The sequence below is a fragment of the Oxyura jamaicensis genome, chromosome 2, assembly GCF_011077185.1.
Source record: "Oxyura jamaicensis isolate SHBP4307 breed ruddy duck chromosome 2, BPBGC_Ojam_1.0, whole genome shotgun sequence".
NCBI classification, from domain to species: domain Eukaryota; kingdom Metazoa; phylum Chordata; class Aves; order Anseriformes; family Anatidae; genus Oxyura; species Oxyura jamaicensis.
In genome coordinates, this window is record NC_048894.1 from 89,732,357 (window position 1) to 89,756,022 (window position 23,666).

The following is a 23,666-nucleotide window of genomic DNA, read 5'->3' on the forward strand; positions in this document are numbered from 1 at the left end:
GAGGGCATTGCCAGAGGTTACGGCAGGGTATGGGGCTACCTGCACTTTCAGCCTGACGCAGGGCATCCCTCCTCGTGCTATATGCAGCACCTTGAGCAGACCAGAAACTACTGCTACCTCATCTTACTCAGATAAGGGATGAGAAACAAAGCCTCACGGCAAATCTGTGGCAAACTGGGACTACAAATGACCTGTCTAACGCCCACACAAGGCTCCAAGTTCTCTCTCCTCCCTCCATGTATCACAAAACATGGATTTCAGGAAATGAGAGTCTTCAGAAACACCCGGTATAACCTCAGGAGACACTGAAATCCTAAATGAGAGTGAGGCAAGCATCACTCTTGGAGTAATCCCACCGCAGTTTGCTTGCTTGAAGGTGTTTACCACCAGCCCCATTCCTTCGCGCACCACTTGCTGCTGCTCCTCCAGGCAGCTAGTTACTTGTCTGCTCTCCAAATACTATTTATTACTGACTCGTTCCCAAGGTGATTCAATTAAGAAGTCAAAGAAGCAGCCGCACTGCTCACGAGGCAGTAAAGAATTTCTCTAACGGTACAGTTTGCCATGTGTTCTTCTCTCCTGTATGTAAAGGGAATAATAGGACGCAGTAAACTGCACTAAGGCAATAAACATCTGCTACAATTATTTAAATGCCTTAGATCAGCTTCCTTTTTAATTGCCTGCAAAGAAAGCCATTTAATACCCTTATATATTCTTTCCCTGCCAGAAACACTACCCCTTAAACAGAAGAAAAAACATTTAAAAATGCAAACATTTCTTATGATCCTACATTACAGCTGCCATGCTGTAAAATATATCCCAGCATCAGGTTTCCTCTGTTCAGCTCCTGCAGCTGAACACGGCTCTGTGGCTATGGAAAGGGTGATAGTGGGGTGCCCAGCACTGCTTCCTCATCACCTTATTCCCTGCAAGAGGAAGAGGAATTATGTATCATTGTAGCAAAACAAAGCTATGCATACAGAGAAAATGAACACACACACACACAAAAAAAAAAAAAAAAAAAAAAAATTCAAGTGAGATTAAATGGGAGAATCTGGGAGCATAAGAGGCAAAGCCAAGGAAAAAAATAAATAAATAAATAAATAAATCCCGTTGCTCAGTGCTGACTTGATATGTTTCATGCTCTGCAAATATGTGCCCGTGAAACTCCTGGGCATCACAGAGGCTTGAAAAGCTCCGGGAAGAGTATTGCTGGCAACAGGTACCCGCTGTGAAAGGGCCCGTTTTCTTGTACATCGCAGCCTGCTACAGGAGGTCCAGAGATGGGGCCAAATATGACAGGTCATGGGTGCTAGAAGGAGCTGGAGCAAACCCACTGATGCTGGTCCATGCGTGGTGTCCCACAGGTGTGCCACCAAGATGAATGGGGGAAGATGAGTGTTACTAGGTGAAGGAGAAAATTGCGTCTGGTGAAATGCGTCCGTTTTAAAGCAAGATGTTTGCTTTTAGTGCAGTGTTAAGCTTATGTTGTGGAAGTTATTACAACGCTGTTACATACACAACTACCTCTGACAAGCCACCTATTAAAGCAGAAACTTGGTGACTAAGTCATATCGGAGCTAAAACCACCCACACAATTCTCTTACTTCAGTTTCTTTGGGTTGAAATGCAGGCTTTAATTACACAGTCGTAGGCCATATTTTTATACAGAGCCATTGTCTTCCTCTGTGAACTGATGTTTCTGTTTATTTTTAGCCTGCTACTATAATACGCATCCCTTATCCTTATTTACCTCATGTCTTCCAAATCCTGCCTCAAGCATAAAACTAGTGTTTTCCTCCCAGCTGTTTCCACGGCAGCATCTTGTACCCTGAAAATACTAAGGATTGCTTACAGTTTGGCTGAGATACGTAGAGATCACTTTCCTCACGTTGCTAACAAAGGGCCAAGATATGGGGAAACTTTAGTATAGACCTTTGAAAAGCATCCGTGGATTCTGAATCCCCAGGCTGAGATACTGGTTCATTTTCCAGAGCGCCAATCCTTCTCCCAGCTCATCACATAGACCAAGCTCCCACCATGCCGTCTGTAGATGGTTTCTCTCTAAAAACAAGTCCCGTCTGCCTTACCTTGGACATGCAGAAAATGAGAAGCATGCACTTTGTGGTCAACTTTTCTGTTTAAGGGATAGAAACCAAGTCTGTGGCTGAGCGAGAGACAGAACCTAGCTCTCCACAAAGGCGTCGAGCCGCCCCTCTGAGACCATTTTACAACTTTCTGGAGTATCCTGTCTCATTCATTATGCATTTCCAGCCTTCTCCAGCAAGAAAAGAGAGTCCTCCAGTCAACAAATGACTTTGCTACACAGCCCTGCTCTATTTCATTAGTTTCTTCTGTCGTTCTCTTGGGCACCGACTCAGGCAGCCATCTGCAGGAAAAATAACAGAATGTGATATTTTTAATTAAAGTCTGCATTGCTATGCACACAAAAGACAAAGCTACAGCTATATTGTATTGCTCTGCCCTAACTCCTGGGAGTTAGGGCTTGAGAATAAAGCATTCTTCCCATCCTAAGGTAGGAGACCTTCAGGTTTCTAAAAAGACGGGAAACCAGGAGTTTGGTTATGCAGAAGTACATTAGCACCTGCGTGGTCCCTCAGCCTGAAAAAAGCTGCTCTGCACAGAGAGGATTTTGTGCCAGAGCTAGGGGAGTAGCTCTGCTGCTGCACAGGTTGTGGATTACACGGTGTCCTACCAGAAGGAAATGACCCATGTGCAGAAGCTGGCAGTGGATTCCTGATGCCTTTGCTGTCAAACACACGAGTCCAGGCAATAAACGCCCCTCTGTTCAGGAATCAAGGCATAAACCTATGTACGTGTGTGAATATATATAAATACAGGGAATGGTAATTTTCAAGTGCATTTTAAAACTCCTGTGGTGGGCAGCAAGGCAGCATTTTCAATTACTAGATGAGCAATTGCATGGCCCTGGGACCACCATGATCTTCTTCCCCAGTTCAGCACTGTTGTAACTCTCCCCATCTTCACATACATGGCTCCAGTCCCTGCAGAAGACCTCTTCTTCAGCCTTTGACCTGTTGACTTGTTTTCTCTACCATGAGCACTTCAGGGAAGAGGTGAGCTATCTGAAATATACAGAGGGGAAAATTGGTGAAGTAAAGAAACAACAATTCAGATTTTTGGATAAAAACAAAACAAACAAAAAAACACCACCAACAAAACGAGGGAAAAAAAAAAAAAAAAAAAAAAAAAAAAAAAAGCTAAATATCCAAACTGTTTCCTGAGCAGCTGAACTAATATTTCTTTCCTGTCGATGTGCCATATCTCCCATAAACTCTCTTCTCCTAGGTGCAATAGCTCCTATAGCCTGCTCTCATTTGTCTTTGATAGCACCAAGAACAGCTGTGATGGCTGGTCCAGAAACACTCGTGAGCAGGTTGGCAAAGCAGCCCCCACCCCAAGGCCCTGACAGCTGCTGGCAAGGATGTTCAGTAAGATCTGGCACCTTCTTCTCTTTTTCTCATTGGTTTTCTCTAGGACCTCAATGGAGACTTTACTTTTTCAGGACTTATGTCCCTTTCAAATGAGGCTGAAACCAGCCAACAAGAAGGACAGTCGGTCAGGGACATGTCATGTAAGCCGTGGGAAGCCAGACTGGAAAACTGGCCAGCTCTCAACTCCCAGAAGTGTTCCTTTGGTTCAAAACTGCATGCGGTACCCGCATGGCCAAATCAGGGAGATGCTGACATTGCAGCTATTAATAACTGCATAAAATTAATAAACCTAGGTTAATTCCCTCATCTTCTTTCCTATAAACTTAGCTCAGCACAACACCATTGAAAACAAAACCCCTTAATGCTAGGTTTGTGCTGTAATTGGAACTCGTACTTAAGATGACAGACTTTTTTTTGGAGAGGCAGTCCCCAGATCAAAGATGCACAAAGGACTTGGCACCACTCTTTGTTTAGTCTGACAGTCTTTGCATCTCTCCCAGGCATCAGGATTGGCTTCTTTGCTTAATGGGCCTCATGCTTTTTATCCTAGCCCTATGAAGCCTCAGGCTTTCAGGGGGAAGAGGCTCAAAGCGTCTCCTTGAACGTTGCAGGACCTTGGCAGCCATGCAAGAGCCATAATCAGAGCTTGTCTGCTGGTGCAATCAATACCCCAAAAGCCCATATTAGAGACAGATTCAAATCAGAGGGAAAATAACTTGTCAACCAAAGCAAACTCTGTGAAAGCTACTGCTTTTCAAAACACAGAGGAACTACTGCTGTGCTCTCCATCTGGTAGAAACGATAAATCAATAGATATTCAATTTGCCCTGAAAAAGGAAAGAGAAAGGTTTCCAGCATGAACATGTCTATTATTTCATCAGCTATTCTGTTTGCACATTTCAGACGGAAACTTGGCCAGAGCAGTCTGGGAGCTCTGAGTACTGTCAGTTTTGCTAGAGTGCATTTAGCCACAAAAAATAAAAAAATAAAAATAAAGAAAAATAAAATAAAATAAAACCCTGACGAAGCAGGATCGTAGACAGCTAATTAAATCAGGTTGCCATGTTGAGAATAGCTGCAGCCCCCAAAATGAGCAAAACCTCATTCAGACAGACAGAGGCTTTAGACCAAATGGTGTTTTTCTTTCCCATCTGTTAAAAATAAAACCTGCGGAATGACATGCCAGTTCATAAAAGTCCATCCCACTGGAATATTAATCAGTGCACTGCATTTGATATTTATCTGCCTATAAACGTTGCCTGCCTCTCTGCATTTTCTCCTGTTGGAAGAACCCGAACTTTGCAGTTTCATCACCTTCTTGCAAAAATCATCGCTGGTACTGCTAAACAAACAGAGCTTTATAGGTTTTTCAGTGGTTTCAGGCAATATGATCTCTGCTCCTAAATGGAATACAGTTGAGGTTTTGTGTACGTGGTTAAGCCGACCGTGAAGAGAGGGAAAGAAATGGAAATGCAAAAGAAAGCAAGCCATGTCCTCCCGTGCAGAGAGGAAAAGAGCTCTGCCTAGGTATTCACTGGGGTTTGAACCAAGGGGGTAAAGCAGGGCAGGGTGCATCCCCTTGGGAGGAAAAGGATACAGGAACTGAGGAGAGGGTAGAGCAGAGAGGCGTTTGGACCAGAGAGACACCAACACCTCAGCAATACAGCTGAGATGGGATTTGTGCAGGAACCCCACCAGAGGAGCACCTGCCTGCAGAAGGCTGCTCTGAGCAGAAGTTCAGCACCTCCAGCTGATGACTCCAGCTTGATTTCGGCCCAGTTGTCCCACCCCATGGTCTCCTCCTCTAATGTCATTTCAGTTAATGTGCTAATGGTTCTACCGGGAGAGCAAGCCACAGCTATGATAAGGACTAACGTGTCTGTCTACCCGCTGTCCTACCATGTTGGGCAATATGCCACCCAGGGAATCATCAGAAGGCAAAATCAAGCTAATGACCTTCACTAAATTTTAATGAGAGTCATCTTACCTGAGTGCTCATTTCCTCGGTCAGGCATGGGCTGTCAAACGCTCAAAGCTGGCCTGAAACCTGTATCACGCCTGCAAATATTCAGCCACAAGCCTAAGATTATCCATACTTCCTCATCACACTCCTAAAACATTCATCGTATAAATTAGTTTAAAGAGAAGGCTCGGTCAGAATTTCAATTAGAAGGAACAGAGACATAAAGTCAATTGCAAAAAAATAAATAAAATAAAAATGAACAAAATAAATCACAGGCTGGAACCAAAGCAGCAGGAAAGGAAAAGTCCTGGAACGGAACTTTCAGAAGTGCCTGTGGTTCCTAGGCCATTGACACTGTCAGGAGGCTTAGTTTCACTGTAAATCCATGGGAGCTGGTCCCACTAGACCAGAGTCTTCCTCAGTGACACCGTTTGCCCAGAGCACCAGTGCTGGTGCACTGAAATGCACGGTGGCTGGAGAGGGCCCCAGGGGTGTGTGGCCACCATTGCCAGCCTGGGGACTGCGTAAGATGCCAGAGGTGATTTCTCAGAGGGCTGTGTGAGGAATACAAGGGAGGATTTAAAGAGGTGCCTGGGCAACATGCAAGGAAGGGGTCCACAGACATGCCTTTTGCCAGGGCTGAACCTCCACAGAGCCTCCCTGGGGCACCTGTTTCACCTGGAGTTTCCATCACCATTAACTGCGTGCTCTTAAAAACACCTGATAACATTGCTTTTTGGGCTGCACAACACTAAAAGCTCACTATTTTGAACAATGCTTGGAAGAACCTGCCTGGGATTTTGTAAATGACATGAGGATGGGAATGGGGACGAGTTTCCCTTGTTTCCACACCAATGACTTTTTTTTGCTGGTGTTTATCAGAGTTTAGATACGCTGAGCAGGCACCACCTGGGCTAGAGACAAGGTAGCATTTTCCTGGTCCAGCCTCGTCCCGTGTGAGATGCGGAGTGCCAGCAGTTTTAATAAAAAGCACTAGATGGGAGTAAAACATCGAGCTAAGTCTGCCTGAGAAGCAGCAGGAAGGCATTCCCAGGCAGGGCAAGCGAGCAGAAGGTGCTGCTGGGAAGATGTGTCTTATTCTGATGCAGCTCCAGAGTCTCCTAAAGAAACTCAAAATAAATGTGTCTGGAAGTGCTGTCATAAATCTGAGCGCACAGACAAGTAGGCAGAACCTCCCTGACACAACGCAGAGAGCTGGCTCTCTGTCCACACACGGTTGCTGCAATTAGAGGGAAATAGAGGGTCACTTTGTAGACTAAACATTTTCCTTCCTTGGGTAAGTGTCTAGGTGCTGGTGGGTGGTGCTGGCTCCCAGATGTAGTTGCTATCTGTCATTTAAAAAGCAGTGAAAATTGCCAAGCTGGTCACACAGGGAAGGCCAGAAGGCTAGAAACTTGGCAGTGGAGCAATTTTGCAGGGTTTGTTTTAAAAGAAGCAGGTGCAAAAGCAGGGGGATGTTAGCCAACTTGCAGAACAGACTTGCAGAAGGCACCTAAGGAAGGATTGAAACCTAACCTGCACCTCCTGGGCAGCATGCAAGGGGTCTGCAATGCTGCCTCCTCCTCCTCCAAGCCAGGAGAGACCAGTGCATTCTCTACCTTTCCCAAATAACTAAGCAACCTTTTAATGAACCTTCTCGATTCCCAGGCGCACAGAAGAGGATGAGCTCACCCCCAAGATATGTAAATGGTGTTTGTAACACTCCCCCTCTCCTTTCCCCCTTCCATTTTGCCTGTGTGCAGAAGGAAGCTGCATCTCCCCTGTGCATGCAGCCTTCCAAAGGATACAGGAACGTGTCACACAGCGCACACAGCACCACTTTCAAAGTCACGCACCCGGCCTTAACACAGCAGGTGCTGGCAAGGTAACTTTATATCTGTGCTGGTTTATTTTTTCCTCTAAAATAAATACACAGACAGACAGATAGATAGATAGATAAAAACCCAGCAACTTTGGTGCTGTTGATGTGACCTTAGGGTTGATGAGAAATACCCAGGACAGTCTTTAGATGTAAAAATCCCCCAGCTCCTAGTATCTTAGCATCTCTGCATGTAGGTGTTCTTCTCCAAGCACTGAAGTCGATAAAGCACAAAACCCCACAGTTTGCCCAAACCCTGTGCAGTTCATTACTCATGTGATAAGGCAAGAGGTCCTGTCTGCACTTCAGCACCCTCACCCTTTTTCTTCCCCATGTCAGCACAGACGGTCCCTTCCCTTGGGTGCACTGTTACAGAGGCCATCCCATTAGCTCTCCAGACAGACCTCCCAGATCAAAGACTCCCAGTTCCTCCTGTGAGGTCTGCAACACTGCTCCACTACTTCAGAAACAGCCTGACCCACCGCTGTTACAATGGAGAAACCAAAGCAGTTGGGTTATAAGTTTCATTCGTTGCTGGTTTGGGCTGGGTTGGGTATAAGCCAACTCAGGGAAAAGGAAAATTAGTGCTCTGGTCCATCGCCTGCACTTCAGATCCCTGTGGACAAAAAAAAAAAAAAAAAAAAAAAAAAAAAAGTCCAAAGCTGGGAAGCACCTACAAGAAGTGGCCATAAAATCAGGCTGGGGAGCAGCAAGCCCTATACAGACCCCAAATAGGACTACTCAGGATCTGCTTCTAGCTCTGCCTTAAGTGCCCAGAGCCACTTCAGTGCCAAGGTCAGCAAACTGATGGGCATAACCCGTGCTGTTGGGAATGTTCAGCTGGTGCAGGATTACCTCTCTTCCCTTCTCTGCTTCATTCCCGTCACATTCCCATCCCTTCCTCTCCTTTTAGTGACGTTTCCCTCTTGCACTGTGTCTCCTTCCCATCCTATCCTCCATGCCTTCAGCCTTGGGTTGCTCTGGCTGTACCATCACCTCTGCGAGGGCACACCAAGCCGCACGAAAGCACTGCAGCCTAGCAAATGGCTGGATCAATACATGCAGGCAGCACTGCACCTGCTGCCCTGGCAGTGCTCTGAGTCCCTTCCCCTCCACTGAAACAAAACGAAACCCTGCTCCAAATGAAAGCAGATGCTTTACCAACACTTCTGTAATGTTTGACGCCTCCAACACCAGCTGACACACAACACTGCTGCAAATATTTTCCTAGTGTCCCAAATAACTGGCGCTTTGAGCAATCTGTCACTGAGAGGCAATGTTGGACTAAGGGCTGGGATGGGGAAAGAGAGCAGCAGTTCACAGGAGGCAGAACCAAAAGCACTAAATAACCTTCAACACCAGAAAAGGCCAGGAGGCTTTTGTTCAGCCAGGGCCAGCCTTTCCCAAGGAGACGGGCCAGGAGGTAATGCACTCCGGTTGTTTACTCGAAGTTCAGTTGTCTTCCACCAGTGTTAAATACTTATTCATCTTCTCGGGGCATAAATGATGGGACGTACTGGCACAAAGCAGTGACACTAAAAGCTAAATCCATTAACAGACGGTTTGCAGGGAGGGGGGGAGCGCTACCATGTATCTCGCATTATCATATCACGTAGGAAATAGAGAGGAAATGGCCTCTTCGATTCTGCAAAGCTGCAATTTGACGATCCTCAGCAGCCTTATCTCGCACAGAGATTAGAGCCAGGCAAATAAATCAAAGCAGTGCAATCAATGCACGCATTCCTTTTTCCTGTTCGCAGAGAGGGGGGCAGGCTGGGATAGCACCAGGCGGCCAGGTTAATGCGTGCATTCGGGGGCCAGAATAACCAAATGAGTATTTGTGCACACATGCCCCGAGTTACTGATTACACATAAGCCTACTTGCAAAGAATATTCCTCTGAATAGTTCGTAGCTCTGATGAGACACTGGACCTGCGAGGCTAACTGTGGGGACCAGGATTAAAAATATTTGCACCAGCCCAGCCTAGTGAGGTTTTTTTTTGTTTTGTTTTGTTTTGGTTTGGTTTTGGTTTAAATGCCTCTGAGTAAAAGCTCCTCTGCTGCAAAATACTGAGGGTGCCTCCCAGGTCAGTGCTCGTCCCATTGCACCAGGCCAGCTGAACACAGGCAGCATTGTCCCGTCTGCCACCCGCCTGGATGGCCTTGCTCCACGGGTCGCTTGAGACCCTACCTAAAAATCCTGAGAAGATTGCTCTCAGGCACTGCAATTAAAAATAAAAAAATAAATAAAAAAAAACAACAAACAAACAAACAAACAAACAAAAAAAAAGAGGAAAATAAAAGTTAATAGGTAGAAATATGGGCACCACACAGGTAAAGATCCTTGCTGATGATTTGCTGGCGTGTTTGTAAGTGCAGCTATAGCACCACTGCTCTGCATCCCTCGATAAACACGGTTAACATGGGACTGGGTTTAGTGCAAGCCTTGTTCCAAAACCACTGAAAAAGGAAGTGTTTCCAGATCAGACACTTGGTGTTGAGATTTTGGACTTCTCCACTCTGCTCCAGGCCCCGTGTCTACAGCATTTTCTCATCAAGATATGCAGAGAAGTGCAGGGCACAATCCACCCTCCCCAGCATCCCATGAGAGAGACCCAAAATGGGTCCAAAAACGTGCATGTAAACCCAGCTATAGTCAGCTCACAGACGTATTGCCATAGCCAAAGCTATCTGATCCAGCCAACCCCTGCACCTGCATGCAAATTATTTCTGTAATCTCCTCTCCCCCTTTCCCAACCTGCAGACTGCTGCTGGCAAGCACGCCCTGCTGCTGGCAAGCACGCCCTGCTTGGTCTCGCCTCCGACTGCTTGCTGTTTGCACCAGGGTCCTGCCTCGTGTTTGCCTGCAAAGCCCCTGGCACGCATCGGCGCGACATAGCCAAAGGGAGAGGCGGTGGGACCTGCTGCTCCTCATCGGCTGCAGCTTCCTCAGGTTGCCTCCTCGTCTGGGTTAATTAATTAAATAATGCCTCTTTTCATACCTTGGATAAATACTTCCCCAGAAAGAATATAAGGCAGCTGAATCCAGCATGAGTGCTGCTCCTGGCTCTGCAAACCACAGGCCGTGCCTTGCCAGAGGGAGCCATCACAGCAGCATCGAAATCCGACCAGTTTCTGCACCCATCCCCAGCACGTGCAGTGCGACTGAAACACAGCCACCTGAAACAGCTTCATTATATATATATATATATATATTTTTCTCTTTGCATTGTAGTTAAACCCAATGGAGAACTATGGGTGTCCTGATACAGAGCACTGCGGTGTCCCCTGTGACACCAGGTGTCACTTGCTGCCATACACATACATATGTGTATTGCCACATAGCTGGCTAAGAAAGAGTCCCACTGAAGGACAGCATTTAGTGGTAGAGCTTAGTATAAAGGAGTAAAAAAAAAAAAAAAAAAAGAACAAAAAAATAAGAAAAACCACAGCACTTTTCAAGGGGATTCAGAATGTTCTATAATATTTTTAGAAGAAAAACAAAACAAAACACAACTGCAGGACAAAACGAAAAGGAAATCAAAAGCACACCCCAGCATGCAAACTCCTCCATGTAATCCCACTGAGGCAGCAAGAACAGCTCATACTTGTCTGAGCTGGAAAGCGAAGTCTGCCAAGCCCTTTCCAAGGAAATTATTTCAGGGAAAGCTACCGAACTCAGAATAACAGCAGCACCGCTGTTAAGCGCGGAGCAGATATTTTAGCTTGATTATGCCCTTTGCATCTCAGATCAGCCAAAAAGCAGCCAGCCTTGCCCTGGAAAGCAGCAGCGTGCAGCTACACATTGGAGCATGCAAGGAGAGCCTTGGTTAACTGTTCAGGGACAGCCCTGCTTGAGGAAGGAGAGCTTGACGATGCCGTTAGCTCTGGGGCAGACAGCCTCTGATTAATAAGGCCTCATCCAGAAGAGTGTTAACTATGGGAACCATTAATAATTTAGCCTGGTGGTAAAAGCCCCCAGACACCCAGGGACTGCTTCTGCGAGCTCCCAGAGCAGGGGTAGAAGCACAGTGGAGACATGTGAGGGGAGGGTACAGGAGACACAAAGCTGTCTGCTATCGCTGACCTGGGCCACGGCCTTTTATTTTTTCCAGCATATTCTTGGCCAAATAAGTTATTTCTTTGGTTCTGTTACCACCTGCATTTATACTTCAGCACCCTTGGATGTGGTTTCTGCCTTTGGGAGCCTAATGCCCACAGTAATCATAGAATCATAGAATATCCCAAGTTGGAAGGGACCCACAAGGGTCACCGAGTCCAACTGCTGGCTCCACACAGGACCACCCAAAAATAAAACCCTATGTCTAAGAGCATTGTGCAAACTGGGATATTCTGTCAGGCTCAGTGCCGTGACCACTGCCCTGTGGGGCCTGTCCCAGTGCCCGACCACCCTCTGGGCAAAGAACCCTTTCCTGACACCCAGCCTGACCCTCCCATGTCACAGTGATGCTGGAACAATTAATTTTCCATAGCTTCTGCACCCTCCCTCTGTTTTAGAAGGGCACAAGGACATCTTACAGCCCCCCTTGTATCTTGGGTTTAACCACGCAGAATGCTCCACCACACTTACCTTGATGCTGTAAGTACGCTGGCTGCCACATGAACCAACACCGGCAGCGAAGTGCACCAGGAGCCTCGTCCACCTGTGGTCCTAGGCTTGCACAGGCATTTTATGGGTAACTGTGCCCCTGTGCAGCCTGGTGAGGGTCATATGTTCAGAAATGACAGTTTTCTGGCTACAAACAGCACCAATAAATAAATAAATATTATTATATAATTATATATCTATGTATTGATTTTATATATTTATTATAGAATGGCAAAGAAATCAAACCTCCAAAACTTCAGCTTGCAGCAAGATAGTGGTCTTCCTTATTTTTTTCCTTCTTTTCAATCTGGCAAGCATCTCCCAGCTCTACCATAAAGACATGGAAGTGAGGCAAAAATGCAAGAGGACTTTGAGTGTTCTGTTGTTTGACTGTGATGCTCCAGGGTGGGATTTTTCTTATGTTTACCACATATGAAACAGTATCTTAAGAAACAAACCGGGACACTTTCAAAGTTACTACGGTTTGTGGATATAAATTGGCATGGCTGTTCCATCAGGCCCTCAAAAATGTTTGCCTGAAGAGTTCCCTATAAAATCACCTAACGTCACGATGGGCATATGACGATGTTTAGATTGTCACTGTGATAACATATATTACTTCTGACAACTCATTGTTTTACTGAGGTTTCTTGGGATACCCTTTTCCCCAGCTAATCTGGCCCACGCCTCCTCCCCAGACTGAGAGGGCTGAACGCCCCCTGGTCTCTAGGTTCCCACGTGCAGTTCCTCAATGTTTCTGAGCAAAGGCTTACATTAAATAAAAGTGACCAAGAACCTGTGGGATGTCCAAGTGGAAATACTCCTGCAAGTGCCAGGAAGAGGGGCAAGGGACCCAGAGGACTCCATGGTGCTCTTCAGTCACAAAGTGAGAGTGGAGAGGTGCTTCCAGGAGGACAAGTTTCCAAAGAAGGGCAGGCAGGGAACCTGGAGAAAAAGCAGAAACCAACCAACAACAGCAGGAATTACCAGTGGCAAACAGTCCCAACATTTTGAAATGCGCTTCGAATTAAAAGAAAAAATACAGTAAAATAAGAATCCAACATTTGAACTGGAAAATCATTATGGACAGCCAAAGAGATCTGATGTGGAGCATCAAGTCTGCAGCAAACAAGAGGCAGAAGAAACTCAGGCCTGCCACAAGCCCTGTCAGAGTTTCCCTGTGCTGGCACAGTTGTTACTTTCCAGGTGAGGGATTGGAGTTGCTGCACTCATTTCCTCAGCAGCTATTTTCCTGGAACTCAACAGAGTATTTCTTTCTTTTTCTCCCCAACAGAAAAGCATGTGATGTTATTCAACGTGACAAGCCAGCTTTCCCATCGTTTTAATTTCTTTCACGGTGAACCACCCCGCACAGAAACACACAATGCCACACAATAGCATGTCAAAGGGTCTAACTGGGTTGTGGGGAATTCTTTCAGAGCGTGCCTGAGAGGGTGACATGTAATGCAGCTTTTTCATCATTTTCTTTTACTTTCCCCTCCTCGTGAGGCTTCCAGTCAAGTGACATTTTGTTTGATATTCACATCATTTCCCAATTACAGTTCTTCTAAATTCTTGTGAACAGCTGAATAATTCCTGGTGTAGCTTTGTTACAGCTCATTTCACTGCATTAGCTTCCACTACCTTTCCTCTTTAGAGGCTGAATCTGGAGATTTAGTTCAAATCTCCCTCTCGCACACAACCTTTCCTCTCCACTCCTGCTTTTACTGAAGCAGGTCTCTCATCTCAACTTCCATTTCACAACGTTTCTATCATGAGCCGGCTCAGTGTAATTCTCCCAGCACACAATAGCTAAAAGAAAGGTTAAGAGACACCCTTGTGATATAATTGTCACAGCTGCTCAGCACTGCTTACCCGAGGCACTCCTGAACAGGCAGAATCCTTACCAAGGAGACGGATCAAGAGCAATAAAAATACTCTTTAAGTTCAGGACTCTGCAGCACACATCCACAGCTGAAGGACAGCAGTATGCTCGGGGCAATTCTCATGGATCAACCCATTTTTTATGAATGGATACTTGATGAATGTTACCCCTTCAAATATTGGTACTCACCAGTACCTTTATGCATATATCACAACCCACTGAACTCCACTGAGGCTCCTCTTTCGGGTTCAGCCATTTACATGGAGTTGTTTTGTCCCCCCACAGAGCAATACAGAGCTTGTTACCCTAGAGGCCATCCTAAATGGATTCTGGAGCCCGGGCTTTGCAGACCAAGTGCTCATCAGTCCAATTTCTCAGCCTTCCCTTCCTCCAAATTAAGAAAACTTGAGCTGGGCAAAACCAGGGGAAAATGACAAGCTCATGGAGAAGCTTGTGGTCACGCACAAGTTCATTAATGTTATACCCACCCAACGCAGGATTTTGTGACCGTCAGCCACAATCCTGAGAGCTGTTTCCATTGCAAGTGAAAACCAGTTTTGCATGCCAGGACATGACTGATGCTCAGTGAGGCTTGAGTGGAGCTTCTCAGATCACCTCCAGTTTAAACACAGCTTATGGCACAGAAGCAGACAAGGAAGCAGAGGTGGATGCTCTCCCTACACATACACATACTCCCTCTATCTCATTGCAAAGGGACACCAGGGAAGAGCCTCCTGGAATGTTGACCCTGAAGCTCTCACCTCCATAGAAGACCTTCCATTTGAAGACTGACTGCAGTTGTGTGTCCTGGGTCCCTGCTAACATCCAAAAAGCAGCCACACGTGCACAAACAAGAGCAGAAACTAGAGTCCTATAGCAGACAGAACAAGCAAGACAGAGGTGATCTTCAGCTACTTGTTTTTTTTTTTCATACCTCCATATGCAAGCCTGTCCCCAGCCCACCAGTGTGATCTGCAGCAGCATGGAGCAACCCACTTCGTGCTGCGTGAACGATATGTGGATGGGGATATTCCCCAAGAAGCAGAACAGGAGCAAACTGGGCCTGCCGTGCTAAGCCAGGCTACCAACACCTGAACATGGGTGATTTTTTTTTTTTTTTTCCTGAAGAGATTGTAGATAGAGCTTATTTGCCACCTGGACCCAGTGGAAAAGGCCCTGGGTTTGGGAGTTAGGAGCCCCGAGCTGCTTGTGTCAGCTGTACCATTACTGCTGAGCAATGATGAGCAAACAGGATCCTGCAACTGTGAAGGTGAAGAACTGTGAAGACTGAAGTTCACACCAGTCTCCCCCTCATCCCTCCCTCACTGCCCTCACGAAATGAGTCCCTCCTCCCAGAGGGTATGGCCCAGCTCACAGCTGGCTGAACAGTAGAGATCTCCTTCCTTCCCCAGCCCAGAAGCTAAGCAAGGATTATCACGAGGTCACCTTTGCAGCCAGAGGCACATTTCTGAGAACGCCCCTGACCACAGAGTCCCCACTGTGCCTCACTTCTGCTGCACCAAGCCAAGAGCCTATAGATTTCCTGCTCTTAAAATACATTAACGTAATAAAAGTCAGAATTACACAGCCTGGTATTTGTGATTTACAGCCCTAGGCTAAACACAAGAAGAAATAAGAACATCCTGTGGCAACTCAAACAATCCGAGTCTATTATGCAGGGAGTTGAACTTTTTACCTTCAATGGAGGAGAAGAGCTATTATGTCTATTAGAGCCAAAACAAAATTGACAGAGAAACATCTGCAATACTTTTCTTTTTCTATAGAGGATAGATCAACATTACTAATGACTGGCCTCAGCAGCTGTCCTGTCTAATTACCAGCTGCTCTTAGACATTATTGTCTAGTATTAATACCAGCGGAATCCCTTATTACATTCAGAGTATCATGATGTCATGTCTGGCTTCTCATCTGTCTTCTCCACGTCTGCGTGGTTAACCTGGAGCCATATCACTCCCTGCCTCCAGACTAAGGTGGAATAGTCAGAGGCTTTGTGCTGAAGATGGTTTTCAGAAAAGCACCACAGGGCAAGCCCAGCATTGTAGACATTCGATGTTCACTCTATGATTAGCTTTATTCTGTCCAGAGTCTCTCTTTTTTCACATCCACAACAGTATATAATTTTAATCATGCACAACCCCAGTGACCACCTAATGAAGTTGAATTTTTATGAGTTTTGGCCTGAAGAAAATTGCTCTCACTGTCACTGACTGAAAGACCTAGATCAACAGCCAGATCTAGCACCTGGGTAATGAACCTTTAGCACCCAAGACAAGTAACGCAGGCAGAAGACCTTCTCCTTTCAAGCCTACATATCATCGTAGCAGGGCTGTGCTTTCCTGTTAGTTTCAGTAAGGGAAAATGGGAGGGAATCTCACTGCACTTACATGACTGTTTCTAACAACGTTTCTGAAGTGAGACCTAGGAGCAGTCCAATTCAGGGAGAAGTTTTAGGCTAAATATTATACTGTAGTATTTGTTTGAGGTATAAAAACACCAGGAAATTGTGCAGTGGGGTGTTAACTCAAGGTCTATATGCTGTCCTGAGGGCAATGTAGGCTTTCAGTATTGCCTTGAGACTATATAAAAATAAAAAAAATAAAATAAAAAATGTACTAATCTCTAGATTAAACAAAAGGCAGACAATGGGAGCTTGTCTTTTCTTGCTAGCATGTTTCAGCAGTGAAATATCCCTACAGGTGCGTTCATCTGTGTGAGAGGGGAGCCAGGTCTCGTCTCTGAAGTTGAGACACATTTTGTCTTCCTGCTGGTATCAGAGCCCTTGTAAAGCTTCTAGGAAATGGGTCCTGTTTCCACAAAGGTAGATATAAATGGGCCCCCTTGGCTTGTTGCCTCTGCTCATGGGTTTCCTTTTTTTGAGAGATTAGCCCTGCATCCCTTCACCCTTGCCACCTCAGCCCTCCTTCATCACACTAGCAGCAGCTGCTGCTGCATCACTTCAGACAGCAGGTGTTTCTACCCCAAGGTACAAAATCCACGACCCCACTCTATCATATTGGGCCACTTTAGTTACAGAAAGTGCTTCCAGGAAGACTAATGACAGGAAATGGGCCTAGGCACTGATGCTTTGCATATAGAGCATCTCTTACTGTAAGGATCTCCTCAGCTCTTCCATTAAATAATATTCAGAGAAAGTACTGGTCACAAACATACTCCACCATAGCTGGTAAAACAGTCATTTTGACCCTTGGGTGATGTTGCATGACCACAAAAACAGGGAGATCTCTTCACAGTCTTCCAGCAGTAGGGAGATCTTTTGCCAACTGCTCTCCTGCTGTAACTTTTGCTCTTTTTACTAGCATGGTAGGGAAGGAAGGAATAATTGGATTTTTCAGCTAAAAGCAAAGATATTCATTTTTTCTTATCCTCTTCAGTGAAACTGGAAAGAAGTAGGATAGCTACAGTTTCTAATATATTTACATTATTTGTGTTGTGTTGCATTTATTTTTTTAAGCGGATTAAGCAGTAACAAGCAAAGAACGTCTAAGTACTAAGACTGATCAAGAGCATGTATGCATCTGAATGTTTCCTTTAGCTGATTTTTCCTTGCACAAAAAAACACTAGGATTCCTGCCAATAACAAACAACATAGAGCATGGGCATTATGGAAAGTAAAATGGGGAAGACAAACAAATCGTTTTATATCAACTCTCACATTTTAGTCCTTCTTAGGAAACGTAACAATCCCCCAGAAAGCAGAAGGTGAGGGTTTTCATAACATTCAACTGTTTTCTGAAGTGTGGTACCTAGACAAGAAGCACTGTGTAGTGGTGAAAGAAAACTAAAACATAAAGCTGGTAGCAGCTGGAAAGTTCAACAAACCCGGCAAGGATTTGAGTTCAGCCAAAGCTCAAACGGACTTAATACAATACTTCATACAATACTGGAGGCTGCTGGGTCTCCAGCCAGCACATGGCAGCAGCACGGAGCTCCCTGCTCTCCCTGGTCCTGCACTTCTGAGGCAGCCACTACAGTTTCCTGCCTTGGTTCGTGGTCTTCCACACATCTGAGAGAACATAGTTTTTAAATGTTTACAGCTATTGAAGTAGTATTACAGGAATAATAAATGCCTTTTGCTCCTTCCAATGAGATACGATTTTCCTTATATTTCCGAGTTCAGTACAGCAGCTGTGAGGCATAGTGGCAATCATTATTTTTTTATTGAGGAGCAAGAGAAATGAATATCTCTGCAATTACTTAAGACCCCATCACTAGTGTTTTACACTGATTTCAGTTCGTCTCTTTTTTTCAGGTGGACGTTCTTGCTGCTGTTTGCTTTTTTATCAGGACCTGCCCCCCCCACACCTTTGTAAGAAGGCTCACAACACTGCAAACCTCACCTGGCCTCTCTCTTTCTTGGGATACAAGCATACCCCCCACCTCAAAAAAAGTTGTTCTCAGCCCACCTGTGAGGAGGAATTGTTGTTTTCTCATTTGAATGCTGAAGCAACACCAGGTGAGATGCCAGACAGAGAGGTCAAGAAGTCCTCATTTAGAGGAACTCCAAACCACACTCAGTTTTATCATCTCCTGTCAGCACGAGCCCCAGCCTTGCCCCATTTACTGAGAAGGGAGCACACCAGCAGCGAGAAGGGGAGCGAGATGCCAAGGTGGGATCACCCATTTCACCCTCCTGAGCCCAGCCAGCTCCGGCCAAGGCCTCATGGCAGGTCTCAGGTGGTGAGGCCTGAGGAGTAGTGCTGCTTTTCTTCCCTCAGGGCTTCTGTGCAGGCTGGCAATCCTCCCCTACAAGCTTCTGTGTTTGCTCCTGATAGCTGTGAGAGAAATCTGAGCAGGTGGGGCCACTTACGGAGAGCTAGGGTATCAGCAATTTTCTGTCCTTGTGGATCAGGAAACTTTCCAAGACCAAACCACCAAACAGGCTGTGAGCACAACTCATCTCAGCCACAGAGGAACAAGCCAAAAAAAAAAAAACACCAAACAACACATTCCCTTCATGGTGGTTGGGTTTGCTCTCTTATACACAGCTACCAGAGCTGGAAGGCGGCAGCACTGCTGTCTGGAGGGACCAGAAAGCATCCTGTTAAGGCCCATAAGTCTGGGGAGGGAGAGCAGATTCTTCCCTCCCAGCTCTAGGGCCCTAGCTGACCTCCCTCCCCGCTCAAAAAACCTTGGCATGAAGAAGTTCCCTCTCCCCCACACGGCACTGTACTGCAGGTGTCTCTTTTGCTGTTTTTCTCAGTATTAGTTCCTCATATTAGGCCGCCACATGAAACACCAAATGAGATCATAAAAAGCAGCCATGTGTGTGCAGCACAGTTAAAGGTCACTGCTGCATGTGAATTCACTTTTTAAAAAATAATTAATTGAACAACAGCCTGACATTTACCCTGCAAGGGGATTTTTGAGCGTTTGCTTGCTGAAGCCTGATGTTCACAGGCTGCAATGTTTACTGCTGGGGGAGCGGAGGATCATTGTTATTCTAGAGCAAATAAAACTGATCAAATTCAACTCTGAGTAAAGGGGAAAAAAACAACACTATAGGCAAACCTTGCACTGAATTCACTCAGCTTTCCCCCCCTCTGTGTTTCACAGGACTTGAGACTGCCATTAAAACTGAACATACATTTCCAATGCAAAAAGTAATTTCAGTTTGCATATATCTTTCTTCAGAGCTAAAGCTTCAAACACCTTTTCCTACCTTTTTTTTTTTTTTAAAAAAAATATTAATGTTAGTTGCAGGAATATGAGTCTAGATAATGGTCAGGCAGTTTTTTCAAGGGTATGGAGAAAGGAGAATTGGAAGAAAGGAAATTTTGTTCTCCTTCTTTTTAATTGGTATCTCAGTTGTAAGTGTCTCATTTCTCTGTTTCAGAGGTGGGTTGAGCTGGGTTGGCTTAATCAGTGTCAGCTGTAAGGTGCCAACAACCTAAAATGATTCTTTCCACATACATGGTTTCTGCATGCCCATGGGCCACCAATTTCCAGCTGACTATGTGTGCCATTTCAAGCCCTGGGAGGACCTGGCTACAGGCTCATTATCAATGATGTAGAACACAGCAGTTGTTCACTCAGAATTTTGTTCAAGACAATGTTCATTAAGTATTTTGTCTCGCAGGGAAGCTAAAATGTGAATTTTTGTTGTGGACTTGGGCCAGACTCCATTTTCAAAGTATCTGAAATGTGAATGGTGAGTGCATCAGAGCATCTCATCTTCTAAACAGCTTTCAGTACATTTAAAAAATGAAAAAAAAAATAAATAAAAAATATCCTCCAGCCCCACAACAACCTAATTTCTTTAGTAAACTCTGGTGTGGAGCCTTGCATGGCACTGTTTGGAAACCCACAGACATCCCCTCTACTGGACCCTCTTTATCCATGTACTTACTGGCACTCCACAGGACTGCAGGAGGTGAGTCAGGTAAGGTTTTCCCTTTAAAAAAGCTGTGATGACTGCTTCCCACAGGCTGTGTTTATATCTATCTGCCCAATGATCTTATTCTTTACTATGAGCTCCACTGTCTTACCACTGCTGGGAGTCAGACCCACCACTCTGTAGTTCCCAGGATGCCCTCTAAAGCCTCTTTTATAAAGGGAGCTTACAACAGGGATTTCAACTCTTCTATAAAGAAAGCAGCTCTTCATGTACAATGATACTGATTTTAAGTTTTGGCAATGAAAATCTCAGTTCTGGTGTACGTTCTTTTAGTCATCACCAAGTCTGTGATTCTCAGCATTGTAGCAACTGTAAGCAAAAGCTTTATTTTTCTTCATGCACCACGTATCTTGCCCATTCACTTGCTGTTTTTTGGGTAACACTCAGTTTAAAAGGAAATTCATACATAGACTACCACATTGTAGCAACTGGCATTATGTATGTAGAGACAACAACTTCTCCCAAATGTCAATATAAAGCATTTTTTCTTTAAACAGCATATGATATATTTGACATTCGCATAATTAGCTTTTGTATGATTCATCACGTAAGTTTCAACTTCAGTCTGCTTTGTGAAGACACATCAATACACACAATGTCATACTACAGACTGTGCAATGTAAAGACACCAATACCAGAGCTGGAAAGTCTAGTTTGGGTATCATATGGTTACCAGGAAAGTCACAGGGGTACTACTGGGACAGGGTGGTCCCTGCAGACACGAGACCAACTGGGAAATTGACCTCATTAGTTCGCAGCTAGCTCCAAAATTAATGTTGCAGCTCTTATTGCAGCCTAAGAGGTCAAGCTTTAGAAGGAGGTAGATTTGCAGATGTATTGCAAGTGCTTTTAGGTCAATTATTTTAAACAAATCACCCTGTTTTCTTAACGATACATTGTGGACTGGCATGCCAGATGTGGCCTGGGACCTCTTGTATGTCTTGACTTTGGATCCCTGTTCCTCTACCTATTGGCCAGAGTCATTTGTGCTTGGCCTCTGTGCAGGTGACAAACTTGGGTGCAGTCCCCTGTCATCAGGCCCGGGGTCTTTAACAGGATATTTGCTTCTTGAGAGTGGCTGAGACACAGGCATAGCTGGCAAGTTTCTCAACCTTCAGAAATAAGATTTTGCAATCCCTTTATCTACACACTTCATCGGCAGAGCTCCTCTTGTTTACAGACTTGGATCCATCAAGTCAAGACAAGTTCACTGCCGCGAGTTTCTTACTACTGGTTGTTCTGGTGGTGCTGTTTTGAACGCCAGCTGGCTGCCTTGACTGTGTCTTAGCTCAGCAGAACAAAATGCAGCGCTGATGTTCTGGTGCTTGAAAGGGGTGCACAGACCTCCTGTACAAGGGAGCCTCTAGGCTTCCTGCAGATGATGGTGCTGACCACAGTGGTCAGACACAGCATGGGAAGCAGCACATCCCTCCCTCTACCTCAGCAGGGGAGATTGTGCTGATCACGTTCACCAGATTTTCAAGTGTAACAGTCCATAACAAAGCTTCCTAAAGAAAGAGAGCTCGCCTGCAACTGGGAAAAAGGCTCTGGTCTGAAACCAGATGAAAGGATGTGAAGGAAAGGGTAGGCCTTCGCTGTCAGTTTTGAAAACGGAGAAGAGTCAGCAGAGAGGTCCCCCAGGAAGCAGTGCTGAAAGTGGTCACGGACAACATCTTTCTCATAAAAGGGAGTGAATAGTGGAATAGCCACCTTTTCACACAATATTAAGCTCTTTTTTCATTTGTCAATGACAAAACATTCAAAAGGATCCAAATAGAACTGAGCAGGCAGAAAGGCACCAGGTGAGCTTCGGTGCCAAGAAATACACCTCAGAAAAAAATAGCCTACCTGTGTCTACATGATGTGAAGCTTTGAAGGGGCAGCTACAATTCAGGAAAGATCTTAGAGTCATCACTGACAGCTCTCAGAAACTGCCAGATCAGCATACAGAAGTAGGCAAAAAGAAAATGCTAACACGCACTGAGCATCATCAGGAAGGGTAATGACAGCAAGGCAGAAAGGACCATTTTGCCACCACTTAAGAAGCTGACAATCTACATCTTGAAAATGGTGTGTTGGTTTGTGTCTCTGCATCTCGAGAAGGATATAAAGAAGGTACAGAGAAGGACAGCTAAAGGGATCACGAGGGCAGTGCAGTTGATCTGTGAGAAGAGATTTTAAGAGATAGAGACTCTTGAGCTTTCAGAGGATAAGGTTGAGGGATATCACACAACACAATCCTGATATCATGACATAATATCATAAAGGTTGTGGCCATGCTGAATGCCAAACTGTTGTTCAACAGATCCCACACTGCAAGGACTACGGAATGCTCACAAACTGGCTGCAAATCAGGTTAAAAAACATAAAAGAATACAATTCCTTACATAGTAGGCAGTGAACTTCTGGGACTTGCTGCCACAGGACACTGTGGATGTTGACAGTATCCATAGGTTAGTTATCTTAAACAAATTCACAGATAATGTGGACACAGACTGACAGATCAGTGGCATTGATCATTCTGGGTGTTTCTCTTGTTCTTTGTTCTTATTCCAGCTACCAAAATACTAGAGGACAAGTGTAAGGCCTCCTATAAGGAACTGGACTCATTGACAATCCAGTATCTGAAGACTAATAGATTAAACTGTTCGGTAAGGAGGCTTACTTTCTGGCTCAAGAACTTTTACAGTTTTGACTGGATAATCCAGTTCCATCATTCACAGCACAGAGGGGATCTCTAGATTAAACAAAAGGCAGACAATGGGAGCATTCTTAAGCAAAATTTGAATGCAAATACTAGTACATACTGCTTACCAAAATACAAGAAATATGTTGTTGACACTCCGCAGTGCACTTCATTGTAAGTGAATACTGCAAAGCAGCACGTTTTTCTGTCAACATCTTCAAGTTATAGTGTCTTGGCCTTCACATTTTAAGATGGGTACAGGTAAGACAAACTCATCATCTGGGAAAGAGCCATGAACAAACTGGGATTCCTTCAGCTGCATCAAAGTCTATCTGAGCTTTCTGTTCTCTCAATTTAGAAGATTGCTTGGGCGTGTGCTGTAAGGACACTCTCAAGGTCAACGTTCTCATTTAAAAGAATCTGTAATATATGCACTAACCTCCCTGTCTTTATATCACCTGTTTTTAAAGAATGGGAAATCTAGACTACAACAAAAAAAAACTTGTGTGCTCAGCTCATCCAGGAAAACCCCAGATCATGTTGTAGCTTATTCATCTGGTTCGAGTTGAGCCTGTCACAAAGAATGAACAAATATGAAGGATGGGGCCATCCACAGTGATTTAATAAACATTTCCTAGGCAAATTTTTAGTTGGAAGGGTGGTACTAGTCATAGTAAACAGCCTAAATCATGCTCTGTACATCAGCCTGTATTGTCAAAGATAACATACAAG

At 45.0% G+C, this 23,666-nt stretch overlaps 1 long non-coding RNA gene across 1 annotated transcript; it reads right to left on the reverse strand.

The window, feature by feature from the left end:
• Positions 1 to 1,408: 1,408 nt before the first annotated feature.
• LOC118161688 lies at positions 1,409 to 13,950 on the reverse strand. The gene is made up of 5 exons (XR_004748123.1): positions 13,803 to 13,950; positions 12,701 to 12,872; positions 11,910 to 12,075; positions 5,464 to 5,534; positions 1,409 to 2,389 (listed from the first exon to the last, which is right to left on the reverse strand). It is a non-coding gene; the product is annotated as an uncharacterized LOC118161688 (long non-coding RNA).
• Positions 13,951 to 23,666: the final 9,716 nt, after the last annotated feature.